The sequence below is a fragment of the Zea mays genome, chromosome 1 (assembly GCF_902167145.1).
Source record: "Zea mays cultivar B73 chromosome 1, Zm-B73-REFERENCE-NAM-5.0, whole genome shotgun sequence".
Taxonomy (NCBI): Eukaryota; Viridiplantae; Streptophyta; class Magnoliopsida; order Poales; family Poaceae; genus Zea; species Zea mays.
The window spans coordinates 259,591,436-259,608,826 of record NC_050096.1 but is presented as its reverse complement, the minus strand read 5'-3'; the positions used below and the strand labels follow the sequence as shown (position 1 = coordinate 259,608,826).

The 17,391-nt window shown below is 45.4% G+C and overlaps 1 long non-coding RNA gene across 1 annotated transcript; it reads left to right on the top strand.

Moving 5' to 3' along the window:
* Positions 1–413: 413 nt before the first annotated feature.
* LOC109943772 (uncharacterized) lies at positions 414–1,706 on the top strand. The gene is made up of 3 exons (XR_002266852.2): positions 414–582; positions 659–1,004; positions 1,079–1,706. It is a non-coding gene; the product is annotated as an uncharacterized lncRNA (long non-coding RNA).
* The last annotated feature ends 15,685 nt before the right edge of the window (positions 1,707–17,391 follow it).

Genomic DNA, 17,391 nt, shown 5'->3' with positions numbered 1-17,391 from the left:
TCACTGGACAGTCCGGTGAATTATAGCGGAGCGGATTCCCGAAGCTGGTGAGTTCAGATTCGCTCTTCCTTGGAGCACCGGACACTGTCCGGTGGTGCACAGGACAGTCCGGTGAATTATAGCGGAGCTCCTCTGAGAATTCCCGAAGGTGTTGAGTTCAGCTTGGAGTCCCCTGGTGCACCGGACACTGTCCGGTGCACCAAACCAGGGCACACTTCGGTTATCCCTTGCTCTTTTTGTTGAACCCTTTTCTTGGTCTTTTTATTGGCTTTTTGTGAACCTTTGGCATCTGTATAACTTATAGACTAGAGCAAACTAGTTAGTCCAATTATTTGTGTTGGGCAATTCAACCACCAAAATAAATTAGGAAATAGGTGTAAGCCTAATTCCCTTTCAATGGGGACCATCCCTCTTTTTCCCTTGAAGAGTCAGGGGCAAATGCAAAAGAGTGGGAATGTATTCGATCGGCCTCTTCTTGGGCGATATGAGCTTGGATACTATCAAGCCTGGCTCGGTAGCTTTGGTGTCGTAGTTTCAATTGCTCGGGCATCAATGACACATGATTTTATCCCTTATGGACAAGTGAGTGTTTCTATTCTAGTTGTTCCTCCTACCTTCCAACCAATGTTTTGCTGATCGCACAATTTTTCCTTTGCAGCATCTCCTCATGCGGTCAGCAGCTAGGGTGGAGGTGTTGCTTTCCACCCTACGGCAGGCAGGGAACCTGCACGCAAGCGCCTCCTGTGCTGAGGAGAAGGAGCGTGAGCTCGCTGAGCTTTGTTCCAAGGCCGAGCGGCTTGAGGACGAGGAGACTAGCTTGTGCTCAGAGTGTGTTGATGCCCGGAGCGACGTCGACCGTCTTCGGGAAGAAGGATCCCGGTTGTAAGGGACCCTCCGCGAGATGAGTATGCGAGCTAAGGAGGCCAAGTCATCCCTTAAGGAGGCTAATGCCTGCCTGGAGAAGGTGGACACAGAGCTCTTGAAAGAGCGCAACATAGCTAAGGGTAAGTGCTTTTCCTTGTACTTACATACTTTGCATCTGTTCTTCATGGTTTGTTCAATCATTTTCCTTTTCCAGAGCTCTAGAAGATGTTCTCCCGAGTCCCAGAGGCCTTGAAGGCGACGGCGGAGGCGAAGGCAATGGTGGAGGCCAAGATGCGAGAGCTTTCATAGGCTCGTGATGATGTCGTTGCTACGACTGGCCAGGTGGTGGTCAAGCTCTCAGAATGGAGCACTGAGCTCCAGGATTTTTGTCTGGTTGTCGGTAGGTTGTGCACCCATCTCTCGTGCCTGCCCCCGATAGAGGTACCCTTGATCGACACTTGTGAGTGTTACCTAGCCATGTGGAGCATGTCATAGTCGAAGGTGTCTTTCATGGAGGCAGCATGGCTGTGGGGCAGATGGTCTCCCAATTTGACGAGATCAATGCCACCGTGATCGCGAAAGGCTTTGCCGCCGTCCGGAGTGACGAGGAGCTAGATAGAATTGAAGATCAGGTTTGTCCCCATGCCCAATCGCTCATGGGTCAAGTTGATGTGAAGACCCTTCTGGCTGGTCCTTGGAGTCTTGCGTCGTCCTCTGACGATCCACATGTTGATGCTTGAACGATCGCTTAGTTGGGTGTTTTGTAATAATTCCTTTGAATGCCTGTATGAAACTATTTTGTGAATATTTCTTCTATCTTAAATTATTTTGTTCTGGCTTCATCGAGGTCACTTGGGGCCTTCTGTCGTATGGTATGTGCCTTTCTTGGGGGAGTGTTCCCTATTTCCTGCCCTCCCGAGCAGAGCATGGCGACCAGGTTGCCCTGGTAGTTTGGTCGGCATTCTCTGTTTCTGAAGAGGGAAGCCCAGGGGGAGGAAGGTGCCTAGATCGAAATAAGTCGTGATCTGACCAATGGAGCCATATTAAGTAAAACTATTGTCGCACATTCCTTGATTCTTCATCAATTCTTGGTAGTGAACACAGGGTTCATGATTTTCACTAGATGGAGTCGCTCTATTACAAACCCTATTATCTAAGAGGCTCCTCCTCCATGGACCTTGCGCCTGGCTATGCGTTGATTTGTGGTTGCTTGGAGATGTATATGGTGTCGGTTGGGAGGTCCCCCATGCCATCGATGTTCTGGGGGCGTGTTGGGGACTTGTTCTCAAATGCTATGAATTAAGAACAAGGCAACACAAAGAATAAGTTAAAGGTTAACGTTCCTCGTCCTTTGAAGCATTATTTCCCTTAGGATATAACGATCTTCGGACGAAGGTTATGAAGGACATACCTTCATAAGTATGACATGTATAAACAGAGGATGAAGCTTATGAAACATAGGAAAACAACATAAACAATTATATGACATCATAATATAAATATCTATTATTAAATAATAATGAGTACATGAGAGCAATATCAAATTACATTTGTACCTTGAGCTTGACAGAAGGCAAAGGTAAAAGTAAGATGCGAAAGCGTGAACACTACGGGGGTACTGTTCACCTATTTATAGGCACAGGGCGCAGCCTGTGTGAATTTACATTCATGTCCTCTACAAATGATTACAATCATAACATAGGTTATCATGGGCCGATTGGTCATTTCATCTTTAAGTCGGTGCATCTGGAAGTACGCTACGAAGCTCCCTGATTGGTAGCTTTGGCATTGTTCCTGTTCTGGCCTTCCGAAGGTGTTTCTTCTCACAGGACCTTCGGAGACGAAGCAGACCCCCAACAGTAGCCCCTTCACGGTGCCAGATCGTTTTTCGTAACGAGCTTGACCCATGAAAAATTCTTTTAGGCTTCGGAATGCCGAAGGTCTGAAAAACACCTTCCCTGAGCTCGTTATCGAGAAACGATTTAAATATTCCGAGTGCGAGGTGGTCCCACCATAGGACGAGTACACACGATCTGGCGATTCTACTTCTCGCGCCCTGCAGTCCACCATTCAGTGAATGCGAGCGACTGTTCGGCGGGTGCAGGTGGCTTGACGATTCACCTTCCCACCTACAGCACTATATAAACAGACGGGTAGGTGTGAAGTTACCACAACATTCATTACTATCGTACTGTTGTGCTGCTGAAAAATTTGACCATAGCCGAAACTTATTCTTCGTATTCTCAATTAGAGCATCGTCTTGTTTTTTTAGCTTCGTCATAAGAGGGAGCTTCGGCAAAATCAAAAAGTAATCAACTTCGTCAAAACCGCAAGAAATTCAGCATCAAATGGCCAGGGTGCATTCAACTGCTAGAGTCACACGCGACGGGGATGAGGCCGAAGCTGCCGAGAGTGCCCCAATCTCCGAAGTAATGAGACAATCAGGCCTGGTTGTGTTAGAGGGTGCTTCTAACAAAGGTGCACCTGCTGCCGAAGCCGAGCAGGCTAACATTGAAGAAGGTGAGGCTGATGAAGAAGAGATAGATTATTCCGTCATGCCATCTAAACCCAGCCACCTAGAATTTGGAAAGTCTACTGTCTCTGAAGCCAGTATGCCCATGATGACAAAGCTAGGCTACTTCAGGGAAGCCGAGAAGAAGCTGATTCATTTTGGCGGAGAAGAAATCACTCCGAAGCCAGAAAATGATGAGGTGGTAGTTTTCAGAAGTTTCTTTAAAGCAGGATTAAGGTTTCCTCTGCATGGAATGATTGCGGATGTTTTGGAAAATTTCGAAATTTATCTTCATCAGCTGACTCCTAACGCTATCGTTAGGCTCAGCATCTTTATCTAGGCTCTCCGAAACCGAGGAGTGGAACCGCTTGCCGAAGTTTTCTGCCGGGTGCACACGCTTTACTATTAGACGAAGGCTAGGGAAGATGGGCTACACGAGAACTTCGGTTGTTACAACTTTGCTTACCGCAAAGGTATGAAGACTCCGGTGGTTAGCTACCGCACCAAATGGCCAACCAGTTGGAAGACTGAGTGGTTTTATGTTAAGGTTGAGAGCACCTAGAGAGGGGGGGGTGAATAGGTGATCCTGTGAAACTTGAAACTTAATCCACAAAAGCTTGATTAGGCGTTAGCACAATAATGCCAAGTGGCTTAGAGAGGAGTCTCAACAAAACACAGTAACCACAGGAGATCAATCATAGAGATGGCACAGTGGTTTATCCCATGGTTCGGCCAAGACCAACGCTTGCCTACTCCACGTTATGGCGTCCCAACGGACGAGGGTTGCAATCAACCCCTCTCAAGCGGTCCAAAGACCCACTTGAATACCATAGTGTTTTGCTTGCTTTACTATATCCCGTTTGCGAGAAATCTCCACACTTTGGAGCCTCTCGCCCTTACAAAGATGTTCACGAAGAAGCACGGAGTAAGGGAGGAATTAGCAACTCACACAAGACCCAAAGATCACAGCAAATACGCACACACAAGACCCAGACTTAAGCTCAAAAGACTAGCACACTAGAACAGAGCTCAAATCACTAGAATGTCGAACAAGTGTGCAATAATGGAGTTTGAGTGATCAAGAGTGCTCAAGGAATGCTTGGTATACTCCTCCATGCACCTAGGGGTCCCTTTTATAGCCCCAAGGCAGCTAGGAGCCGTTGAGAGCAATCCGGGAAGGCAATTCTTGCCTTCTGTCGCCTGGCGCACCGGACAGTCCGGTGCACCACCGGACACTGTCCGGTGCGGATTTCCTTCCTTATTTGGCGAAGCCGACCGTTGGCAGCCTTGGAGCCGTTGGCGCACCGGACACTGTCCGGTGCACACCGGACAGTCCGGTGCCCCCTCCCGATCGTTGGCTCGACCACGTGTCTCGCGCAGATCGCGCAGCCAACCGTTGGCCCGGCCGACCGTTGGCTCACCGGACAGTCCGGTGCACACTAGACAGTCCGGTGAATTATAGCCGTACACCGTTAATTTATTCCCGAGAGCGCCAAGTTCGCCTGAGCTAGCCTGGCACACTGGACACTGTCCGGTGCACCACCGGACACTGTTCGGTGCACCACCGGACAGTCCGGTGCACCCAGACAGTGCTGGCTTTGGCTGAAACAAAGCTATCTCTCTCCAATTTGTTTTCTCCTGTTTCCAGCACTTAGACACAATACATTAGTCTCCAAAACAATGTACTAAGTCTGAGAAACATACCTTTATACTTGATTTGTACTTTGTCCACCATTTGACACTTAAGCTCTTGTGTTGGACACTAAATCACCAAAACACTTAGAAATGGCCCAAGGGCACATTTCCCTTTCAATCTCCCCCTTTTTGGTGATTAATGCCAACATAACATAAGGCAAGTAGAACAAGTACAAAATCAATTCAAATAAGAACTCAAATTTGTTTTGAATCAAATTTGGCATATATGGATCATTCTTTGCCACCACTTGGTTTGTTTTTGCAAATCAAACTCAATTTCCAATCTCTAAGTCAAATTCACTTGTAGAGACATAAAAAGAGGTATTCCAAAGGAAATTAACCAAGGATTTCAAAAACTCCCCCTTTTTCCCATAATCAACACTTCTCCCCACAAGAAGCCAACTTTGACAAAAGAGACAATAAAAGAGTTTTGACAAACCAAAAGCTCTATATTACTATTTTCAAAATTTCTCAAGTGGTAGCTGACAAAAGCTCTATATTACTATTTTCAAAATTTCTCAAGTGGTAGCTGATCCATTTATTGCTTTGGCCTTTATTTTCTCCCCCTTTGGCATCAAGCACCAAAACGGGATAAATCTTGGCCCTTTCACCCCATTGCCTCACCAAAAATCTTCAACTAAGAGTAAAAGGCAATAAGAGTACTAAGATGAACTTGGAAGAAGTTACTCGTTCATCGGAGTGCAGTGGAAGTCTTGCATGGTCCAAGTTCACCTTTTCCCTTTCAATCTTCCTTTGAGACTAATTCAAGCAAACTCAAGCACACAGTTAGTCTCAAAGGGTCAAGTTGTAGCACATCTCCCCCTAAATTTGGGCATCACTTGCAAATGGACTTGTAAGGTCCGGGGAGAGTTTGTACAACTTGAGCACCATAAATAAACAACAAAATGCATAAGGAACATGATCAAAGGCATAAACACATGTATGCTATAGATCAATCCAAGTTCCGCGAATCTAAGACATTTAGCTCACTGCGCAACTTGCAAAAGGTATGCTCATCTAAAGGCTTGGTAAAGATATCAGCTAGCTGGTTCTCGGAGCTAACATGAAACACTTCGATATCTCCCTTTTGCTGGTGGTCTCTCAAAAAGTGATGCCGGATGTCTATGTGCTTTGTGCGGCTGTGTTCAACAGGATTATCCGCCATGCGGATAGCACTCTCATTATCACATAGGAGTGGGACTTTTCTCAGATTGTAGCCAAAGTCCCTGAGGGTTTGCCTCATCCAAAGCAGTTGCGCACAACACTGTCCTGCTGCAACGTACTCGGCCTCAGCGGTGGATAGGGCAACGGAGGTTTGTTTTTTAGAACTCCATGACACCAGGGACCTTCCTAAGAATTGGCACATCCCCGATGTACTCTTCCTATCGACCTTACACCCAGCATAGTCGGAGTCTGAATATCCAATCAAGTCAAAGGTAGACCCCTTTGGATACCAGATCCCGAAACAAGGCGTAGCGACTAAATATCTAAGAATTCGCTTCACAACCACTAAGTGACACTCCTTAGGATCGGATTGAAATCTAGCACACATGCATACGCTAAGCATAATATCCGGTCTACTAGCACATAAATAAAGTAAAGACTCTATCATAGACCGGTATGCTTTTTGATCAACGGACTTACCTCCTTTGTTGAGGTCGGTGTGTCCGTCGGTTCCCATCGGAGTCTTTGCAGGCTTGGCGTCCTTCATCCCAAACCTCTTTATCAAATCTTGTGTGTACTTCGTTTGGGAGATGAAGGTTCCATCCTTGAGTTGCCTCACTTGGAACCCAAGGAAGTAGCTTAACTCGCCCATCATCGACATCTCGAATTTCTGAGTCATCACCCTGCTAAACTCTTCACAAGGCTTTTGGTTAGTAGAACCAAATATTATGTCATCGACATAAATTTGGCACACAAAAAGATCACCATCACAAGTCTTAGTAAAAAGAGTGGGATCGGCTTTCCCAACCTTGAAAGCATTAGCAATTAAAAAGTCTCTAAGGCATTCATATCATGCTCTTGGGGCTTGCTTAAGTCCATAGAGCGCCTTAGAGAGCTTACACACGTAGTCGGGGTACCGTTCATCCTCGAAGCCAGGGGGTTGCTCCACGTACACCTCCTCCTTGATTGGCCCGTTGAGGAAAGCGCTCTTCACATCCATTTGGAACAACCTAAAAGAATGGTGAGCGGCATATGCTAGCAGAATACGAATTGACTCTAGCCTAGCCACAGGAGCAAAGGTCTCCTCAAAGTCTAAACCTGCGACTTGGGCATAACCTTTTGCCACAAGTCGAGCCTTGTTCCTCGTCACCACTCCGTGCTCGTCTTGTTTGTTGCGGAACACCCACTTGGTTCCCACAACATTTTGCTTAGGACGAGGCACCAGTGTCCAAACTTCATTTCTTTTGAAGTTGTTGAGCTCCTCCTGCATAGCCAACACCCAGTCTGGATCTAGCAAGGCCTCTTCTACCCTGAAAGGCTCAATAGAAGAGACAAAGGAGTAATGCTCACAAAAATTAACTAATCGAGACCGAGTAGTTACTCCCTTGCTAATGTCACCCAAAATCTGGTCGACGGGATGATCTCTTTGAATCATCGCTCGAACTTGGGTTGGAGGTGCCGGTTGTGCTTCTTCCTCCATTACATGATCATCTTGTGCTCCCCCTTGATCACACGCCTCCTGTTCATCATCTTGAGTTGGGGGTTGCACCATTGTTGAGGAAGAAGGTTGATCTTGCTCATCTTGTGCCAGTGGCCGCACATCTCCAATCGCCATGGTGCGTATTGCGGTCGTTGGAACTTCTTCTTCATCTACATCATCAAAATCAACAACTTGCTCTCTTGGAGAGCCATTAGTCTCATCAAATACAACGTCGCTAGAGACTTCAACCAACCCCGATGATTTGTTGAAGACTCTATACGCCTTTGTATTTGAGTCATAACCTAACAAAAACCCTTCTACGGCTTTGGGAGCAAATTTGGAATTCCTACCCTTCTTCACTAGAATGTAGCATTTACTCCCAAAAACTCGAAAATACGAAACATTGGGTTTGTTACCGGTTAGTAGCTCATACGACGTCTTCTTGAGGAGGCGATGAAGGTAGACCCTGTTGATGGCGTGGCAAGCCATGTTCACGGCTTCCGACCAAAAGCGCTCGGGGGTCTTGAACTCTCCAAGCATCGTCCTCGCCATGTCGATAAGCGTCCTGTTCTTCCTCTCTACCACACCATTTTGCTGTGGTGTGTAGGGAGCGGAGAACTCGTGCTTGATCCCTTCCTCCTCAAGGTACTCCTCCACTTGAAGGTTCTTGAACTCGGACCCATTGTCGCTTCTTATCTTTTCACCTTGAGCTCAAACTTGTTTTGAGCTCTCCTTAGGAAGCGCTTGAGGGTCCCTTGGGTTTCAAACTTATCCTGCAAAAAGAACACCCAAGTGAAGCGGGAAAAGTCATCAACAATAACTAAACCATACTTACTTCCTCCTATGCTTAGATAGGCGACGGGTCCGAAGAGGTCCATATGTAGCAGCTCAAGGGGTCTTGATGTGGTCATCACATTCTTGCTATGATGCGCTCCTCCCACTTGTTTACCTGCTTGACAAGCTACACAAGGTCTATCTTTTTCGAAGGTAACATTAGTTAAACCTATCACGTGTTCTCCCTTTAGAAGCTTGTGAAGGTTCTTCATCCCCACATGTGCTAAGCGGCGATGCCACAGCCAGCCCATGCTAGTCTTAGCAATTAAGCATGTATCTAGACCGGCCTCCTCTTTTGCAAAATCAACTAAGTAAAGTTTGCCGTCTAATACACCCTTAAAGGCTAATGAACCATCACTTCTTCTAAAGATAGACACATCTACATTTGTGAATAGACAGTTATATCCCATATTGCATAATTGACTAACAGATAACAAATTATATCCAAGAGACTCAACTAAAAACACGTTAGATATAGAGTGCTCGGATGAAATAGCAATTTTACCTAACCCTTTTACCTTGCCTTGATTCCCATCACCGAATATTATTGAATCTTGGGAATCCTTGTTTTTGACGTAGGAGGTGAACATTTTCTTCTCCCCCGTCATATGGTTTGTGCATCCGCTGTCGATAATCCAGCTTGAACCCCCGGATGCATAAACCTGCAAGGAGAATTTAGGCTTGGGTCTTAGGTACCCAACTCTTGTTGGGTCCTACAAGGTTAGTCACAATTGTCTTAGGGACCCAAATGCAAGTTTTATCTCCCTTGCATTTTGCCCCTAATTTTCTAGCAACTATCTTCCTATCCTTTCTACAAATAGTAAAGGAAGCATTTAAAGTATGATATATTGTAGAGGGTTCATTAACTTTCCTAGGAACATTAACAACATTTCTCCTAGGCATATGAACAAAATATCTCCTAGATATATCTTTACCATGCATATAGGAAGAACTAGAAGCAAACATAGCATATGAATCATAAACATGTGAATCAAAAGCATCATAACTTCTATTTGCATTTCTAGCATGTCTCCTATCATGATACATAAAAGCATGGTTCTTTATAGCACTACTAGCCATAGGGGCCTTCCCTTTCTCCTTGGCGGGGATGGGAGCCTTATGGCTTGTCAAGTTCTTGGCTTCTCTCTTGAAACCAAGTCCATCCTTAATTGAGGGGTGTCTACCAATCGTGTAGGCATCCCTTGCAAATTTTAGCTTGTCAAATTCATTCTTGCTAGTCTTAAGTTGGGCATTAAGACTAGCCAATTCATCATTCAATTTGGAAATTGAAGCTAGGTGTTCACTACAAGCATCAATGTCAAAATATTTACACCTCTTGCAAATCATAACATGTTCTACACAGGAGTTAGATTTACTAGCTATTTCTAACTTAGCATTCAAACCATCATTCATGCTCCTTAAGCTAGAAATTGTCTCATGGCAAGAAGATAGTTTACAAGAAAGCATTTCATTTCTTTTAACTTCTAAAACATAAGATTTTTGTGCCTCTACAAATTTGTCATGCTCTTCATATAAAAGGTCCTCTTGTTTTTCTAAGAGTCTATCCTTTTCATTCAAGGCATCAATCAATTCATTAATCTTATCTACTTTAGTTCTATCCAATCCCTTGAACAAACTAGAGTAAACTATTTCTTCATCACTAGACTCATCATCACTAGAAGAATCATAAGTGGCATTGTTTCGATTACATACCTTCTTCTCCTTCGCCATGAGGCATGTGTGACGCTCGTTGGGGAAGAGGGATGATTTGTTGAAGGCGGTGGCGGCGAGTCCTTCATTATCGGAGTCGGATGACGAACAATTCGAGTCCCATTCCTTGCCAAGGTGTGCCTCGCCCTTAGTCTTCTTGTATGCCTTCTCCTTCTCCCTCTTGTTCCCCTGTTCCTGGTCACTATCATTATCGGGACAGTTAGCGATAAAATGACCAACCTTACCACATTTGAAGCATGAGCGCTTCCCCTTTGTCTTGGTCTTGCTTGGCTGCCCCTTGCGACCCTTTAGCGCCGTCTTGAAGCGCTTGATGATGAGGGCCATCTCTTCATCATTGAACCCGGACGCCTCAACTTGCGCCACCTTGCTAGGTAGCGCCTCCTTGCTTCTCGTTGCCTTGAGAGCAATGGGTTGAGGCTCATGGATTGGACTGTTCAACGCGTCGTCGACATATCTTGCCTCCTTGATCATCATTCGCCCGCTTACAAATTTCCCAAGAACTTCTTCGGGCGACATCTTGGTGTACCTAGGATTTTCACGGATATTGTTCACCAAATGCGGATCAAGTACAGTAAAGGACCTTAGCATTAGACGAACGACATCGTGGTCCGTCCATCGTGTACTTCCGTAGCTCCTTATCTTGTTGATGAGGGTCTTGAGCCGGTTGTATGTTTGGGTTGGCTCCTCTCCCCTGATCATTGCGAATCTTCCAAGCTCGCCCTCCACCAATTCCATTTTGGTGAGTAAGGTGACGTCGTTCCCCTCATGTGAGATCCTGAGGGTGTTCCAGATCTGCTTGGCATTGTCCAAGCCGCTCACCTTATGATATTCGTCCCTGCACAAAGAGGCTAACAACACAGTAGTAGCTTATGCATTTCTATGAATCTGTTCATTGATAAACATAGGACTATCCGAGCTATCAAATTTCATTCCACTTTCCACACTCTCCCATATGCTCGGATGGAGAGAGAACAAGTGACTACGCATTTTGTGGCTCCAAAATCCGTAGTCCTCTCCATCAAAGTGAGGAGGTTTGTCAAGTGGAATGGAGAGCAAATGAGAATTTGTACTTTGCGGAATACGAGAGTAGTCAAAAGAAAAGTTTGAATTAACCGTCTTTCTTTTGTCGTAGTCGCTGTCGTTGTTATCCTTTTGGGAAGAAGTGGACTCATCGCTGTCGTCGTAGTAGACGATCTCCTTGATGCGCCTTGTCTTCTTCTTCTTCCCATCCTTTCGTTTGTGGCCCGAGCCCGAGTCGGTAGGCTTGTCATCCTTCGGCTCGTTGACAAAGGACTCCTTCTCCTTGTCATTGATCACGATTCCCTTCCCCTTAGGATCCATCTCTTCGGGCGGTTAGTCCCTTTCTTGAAGAGAATGGCTCAGATACCAATTGAGAGCACCTAGAGGGGGGGGGGGGGGGGGGGTGAATAGGTGATCCTGTGAAACTTGAAACTTAATCCACAAAAGCTTGATTAGGCGTTAGCACAATAATGCCAAGTGGCTTAGAGAGGAGTCTCAACAAAACACAGTAACCGCAGGAGATCAATCACAGAGATGGCACAGTGGTTTATCCCATGGTTCGGCCAAGACCAACGCTTGCCTACTCCATGTTGTGGCGTCCCAACGGACGAGGGTTGCAATCAACCCCTCTCAGCGGTCCAAATACCCACTTGAATACCACGGTGTTTTGCTTGCTTTACTATATTCCGTTTGCGAGGAATCTCCACACTTTGGAGCCTCTCGCCCTTACAAAGATGTTCACAAAGAAGGACGGAGTAAGGGAGGAATTAGCAACTCACACAAGACCCAAAGATCACAGCAAATACGCACACACAAGACCAGACTTAAGCTCAAAAGACTAGCACACTAGAACGGAGCTCAAATCACTAGAATGTCGAACAAGTGCGCAAGAATGGAGTGTGAGTGATCAAGAGTGCTCAAGGAATGCTTGGTATACTCCTCCATGCGCCTAGGGGTCCCTTTTATAGCCCCAAGGCAGCTAGGAGCCGTTGACAGCAATCCGGGAAGGCAATTCTTGCCTTCTGTCGCCTGGCGCACTGGACAGTCCGGTGCACCACCGGACACTGTCCGGTGCGGATTTCCTTCCTTATTTGGCGAAGCCGACCGTTGGCAGCCTTGGAGCCGTTGGTGCACCGGACACTGTCCGGTGCACACCGGACAGTCCGGTGCCCCCTCCCGACCGTTGGCTCGGCCACGTGTCTCGCGCAGATCGCGTAGCCGACCGTTGGCCCGGCCGACCGTTGGCTCACCGGACAGTCCGGTGCAAACCGGACAGTCCGGTGAATTATAGCCGTACGCCGTTAATTTATTCCCGAGAGCGCCAAGTTCGCCTGAGCTAGCCTAGCACATCGGACACTGTCCGGTGCAGCACCGGACAGTCCGGTGCACCCAGACAGCGCTGGCTTTGGCTAAAACAAAGCTATCTCTCTCCAATTTGTTTTCTCCTGTTTCCAGCACTTAGACACAATACATTAGTCTCCAAAACAATGTACTAAGTCTGAGAAACATACCTTTATACTTGATTTGTACTTTGTCCACCATTTGACACTTAAGCACTTGTGTTGGACACTAAATCACCAAAACACTTAGAAATGGCCCAAGGGCACATTTCCCTTTCAAAGGTTGATGAGAAAAAGGAGAAGCTAGTTCAGAGCCCACTGGACCTAACCTTCGGGTTAACTAGGCCCCAGTGCTGCATGACGCCGGGGTCATCATGCCCAGATGCTGTGGACGAATTTAGAGTTGTGTCTGAGCATATCGATACTAGGGATTTGGTTCAGGAATACTTAGCCAATAGAGTATTCCTAACGTTAAAGGAATGGAATATGCCGAAGCTCAAAGGAGAAAAGAAAAAGAATGAACTTGTTCGATTGTCCTATTAGTTCAAGTTTAAGAAACATTTCAAAGAGCCCAGTCAAGAGTGGTTAGAGATGATTGAAGCCATGTGCAATGAAATCTTGGGCAATTATATGAAGAAAGAAGATCAATTGATGACGGCAGCCTTCAGCACCCGACCGAAACGAAGGCTGAACCGAGTAATGGACGCTCTAAAATTTGAATACCCAGACTATGAACGGTTATGCAAAGGTGCCGAAGGGCCAAAACGGAAAAGAGATGTCAGTGTTATGCAAAGACAAGCCGCCAGAATGATAAAAGAAGATGAAAATTTAGCAAAAAAGAAAAAAATCCAGCCCTGAGTCGAAGGTGGCCGTTTCAAAGAAAAGAAAAGCTACAGCTCCGAAGCCAAAAGCTGATTTAGAAGAAGAAATTCCCTCAACACCTTCTGCCACTGACGCAGAAGAAATTTTAAAGGTAATGACCGAATCTCTACCTAATAAGCTAAGTCCGCTGGGACCGGAACTGATGAAGCTTTTACAGAAGAAGAAGGAGCCTTCGGTTGCCGAGAAGCCCACTGAACCAAAAAAGTGAAGGATTATTACTGTCATTGAGGCTATTGAAGAAACACTACCGTCGGCCTCAGCGCCGAAAACAGTAGCAGCCGAAGCTGCTCCTACCGAAGCTTCTACTTCCGAAGCTGCAGCAGCCGAAGCCACAAATTTGGAAAACACACTTTATGACATTGATGAAATGATTTTGAATATGGCTGAGGAAGAAACTGCTGCAGCTGCTGAGGAAACCCCGGCTGCAGTGCCTGAAAAAAGGGAGAAGATGCCTAGAAAAGAGAAGGAGCTTGCCGAAGATGCTTCGGAAGAAAGAAATTTCAACTTTCAAAACATAATTGGGCAAGAGTTGTCTAAGGCTGAAAAAGAAGAGCTGAGGGACTATGTTATATCTTGCGGGTACCAGCCAGGGGCGCTGCTCTTCGGTGGTATAGACGAAGAGAGCTTAGGTTGCCTTCGAGACCGGACTGGGGCGAAAGTTGTCAGCACTTTATCGAAAAGTGTTGGTTTCCCGAAGCTCGAAGCCGATCTCAGCAGATACCGACGGCAGCATATCGCCGGTAGCTTGTTTTATTCTAACTTTAAGATAAAATTCTTCCCTTAACTTTTTATTGTTTTGATATGAAGATGTTTTTTGATGAAGGTTATTTTGTCAGAGCCTACTACTAAGCAAAACCTTGAGGATGCAACAAGACCTCGAGGACAAGAAAAACGAAGTTATAATTGAGGGCTTAGAGAACAAGATTAAAGATCATGAAGCTGCCCTAGAAAAGAAAGACTTCGTGCTTCAAACAATGGAAGGTTCACTGGCAGAAGCTCAAGCCGAGATCACCAGATTGAACAGTGAACTTTCCATGAAGTCAAAAAGCTTTGAGCAATAGAAGAAAGATTTTGAAACAAAACTCAAAGCTGAAGTTGAAAAAAGTTCAAATCTGCAGAAATCACTCAAAGATCTTCAAGAAAGATGTTTAGGCTTCGGCACCCGGTGCATTCAACGGCTGAAGCAGGTCTTCAACTCAGTTGGAGCCAGTTCCGAAAATTTTAAACCTTCAGTTGAAGACCTGTCGGGCACATTTGATCATATTGAAGGTGAAGTTGATGCTCTCGACGAAGTTATAGCTGGACATGGTGACTTTTGTGCTCTGCTAGCTTCTCGAGGCACAACTGTTGCTTTCATGAAGGCTGGCTGTACACATGGAAACATTATAAACAGACCAAACTTCAGCCTGTCACCAACAGACTTGGATGACATCCCCGGCCTGGCCCGAAGCATCGGAAACAGAGTCGTTACTCAAATCTAGGCAAAGGGCAGGCAAAACTTGGCTAGTCACGAAGCTCGAAGCCATCTCAAACCGGTAATAAACTTGTGCCTGCTGCTTTACCTTCTCCTTGAAATTTGCACTTTCCTTATACCGCGTTGTTATGTACAGGATGACGAAGCCGAAGATCAGTAAGCCGAAGTTTAATGAGTAATGATGAAGTGATGAATCTGCTGCAAAAGAGCCCTAGAGAAAATTTTGGATTATCCTTGTAAAAAATATTGTAATTTAGAAATCAAACAATGCTCTATAAATTTGTCAATACCTTGTAATATATTTTACCTTTCCATCCATGTATGAACTGCTTTGATGTGGACGAAACTTGTCCCTTTTGAGCCAAAGGCAAAAAACACCTTCCCTTCTTTTCGTACACAACGAAGCATAAATCTGCTTTTTTCATATTTGCCGAAGCCTTGTCATTGGAGCTGAAGCAATTGTCTGTACTCTATGATATGATGATGATGATCCTACGGAGGTCGAAATGAATGTATATGTATGCAATGTATGATGTAATGTAACGTGCAAATGAATGCCCATACACACACATACGAAGCCACATCCATAACCTTCATTCCCTTAGGAATGACTGAAGTCTCTTTGCCGCTTATTTTTCGGCTTCACCGCTTATTTTTCGGTGTAAGTTCTGCATCCCCTTAGGAACATCTTTTGAACTTCTTCGCCTTCTATTTCGGCGGTATTTTTCGCGTTGACTTTTCGCGCTTTGCCTTATATTTTGGCGGTATTTTTCGCGCTTCGCCTTATATTTCAGCGGTATTTGGCTCTGCATTCCCTTAGAAACGACTTTTTTGTAGCTTCATCGTGCTCTGCATTCCCTTGGACGACTTTCGAGCTTCTCCCTGTTTCTTTTCTCTCTCTGCACTCGATGGTGCATGCTCAGATTTTACATTTTACATGGTTTGGGGGATCTTACTCTCGTTGAGCTGAATAAGAGAAGGAAAATTACATGCTATGGCCCCATTAAAAACCTTTCTCCCCCTTTAGAAAGGAAAAGGGTGCCATAGGAAAAAATAAAAAAGTTTACATCAAGTTACACATAGTATCGTCGAAGCTCATCCGCATTCCAAGATCTAGGAATGTCGTTGCCGTCCATATCCTTTAATCTGTAAGAACCGGGTCTTGACGAAGATACTACCAGAAAGGGTCCTTCCCACTTCAGCTGAAGCTTGCCTACTGTGTCAGGGTTGGCTACTCTCCGAAGCACCAGATGTCTTGGCTTAATGTTTTTCAACCGAACTTTTCTATCACGCCATTTTATTGTTTCGGCTTGATATTTGTTGATATTTTCCACAGCCTGAAGTCTGGTCCCTTCTATAGTATATTTTGCCACAGAGTAATTAGCTTTGTCTTCTACCGAAGCAACTGTTCTTATTGAGCCCGCTTTAGCCTCTTCTGGGGTTATAGCTTCGTCACCGAACAATAACTTGAATGGTGTAAAACCTGTTGACCTTGATATAGTTGTATTATGGCTCCACACCACTTTAACCAACTCATCTGGCCACTTTCCTCTAGGCTGATTGAAGATTAACTTCATTATTCCCGTCATTATAATACCATTTGCCCTTTCAACTAGTCCGTTTGATTCCGGGTGCCTGACTGATGCAAAATGAATTTTCGTGCCGATCTGATCGCAGAAATCTTTGAAAGTTTCAGCATCAAATTGTGTTCCATTGTCCACAGTTATAGCCTTCGGCATGCCGAAGTGACAAACTATATTCTGCCAGAAGAATTTTTGGACTGTAGCCGAAGTTATTGTAGCCAAAGGCTTCACTTCGATCCACTTAGAAAAATATTCTACCGCCACCACGACATATCTCAAGTTGCCCTGCGCTGGTGGAAGTGGACCTAGCAGATCCAGGCCCCATCTTTGCAACGGCCAGGTTGGTTGTATTAGCTGAGTCAATGACGAGGGTTGCTTCTGATCTCTTGCACATTTTTGGCAATTTTGCACTTTTGAACCAAATCTGCTACGTCCGAAGCTGCCTTCGGCCAATAGAATCCTTGTCAAAAAACCTTTCCGAGAAGAGGTCTGGACCCAATGTGGGATCCACACAATCCTGCATGTTCTCCTTCATCAGTTCTATACCTTCGGTTCTGGATAAGCATTTGAGAAGTGGGGAACAAACTCCATGTTTATATAATTCCCCTTCTATTATGACATATGGTCTTGTTCTTGCTTCCATTCTTTTGTTATAAACCTCATCATCCGAGAGACAGTTACCCTGGAGGAAAGATATAATCTCAGTCCTCCAATCTTCACTATGGACAGGAGATATTGTGAGCACTGCTCTTTCGAGGAGTTCAACCGAAGGTGCTCTTATTGTCTCAAAAAATACTTCCGAAGGTAGAGGA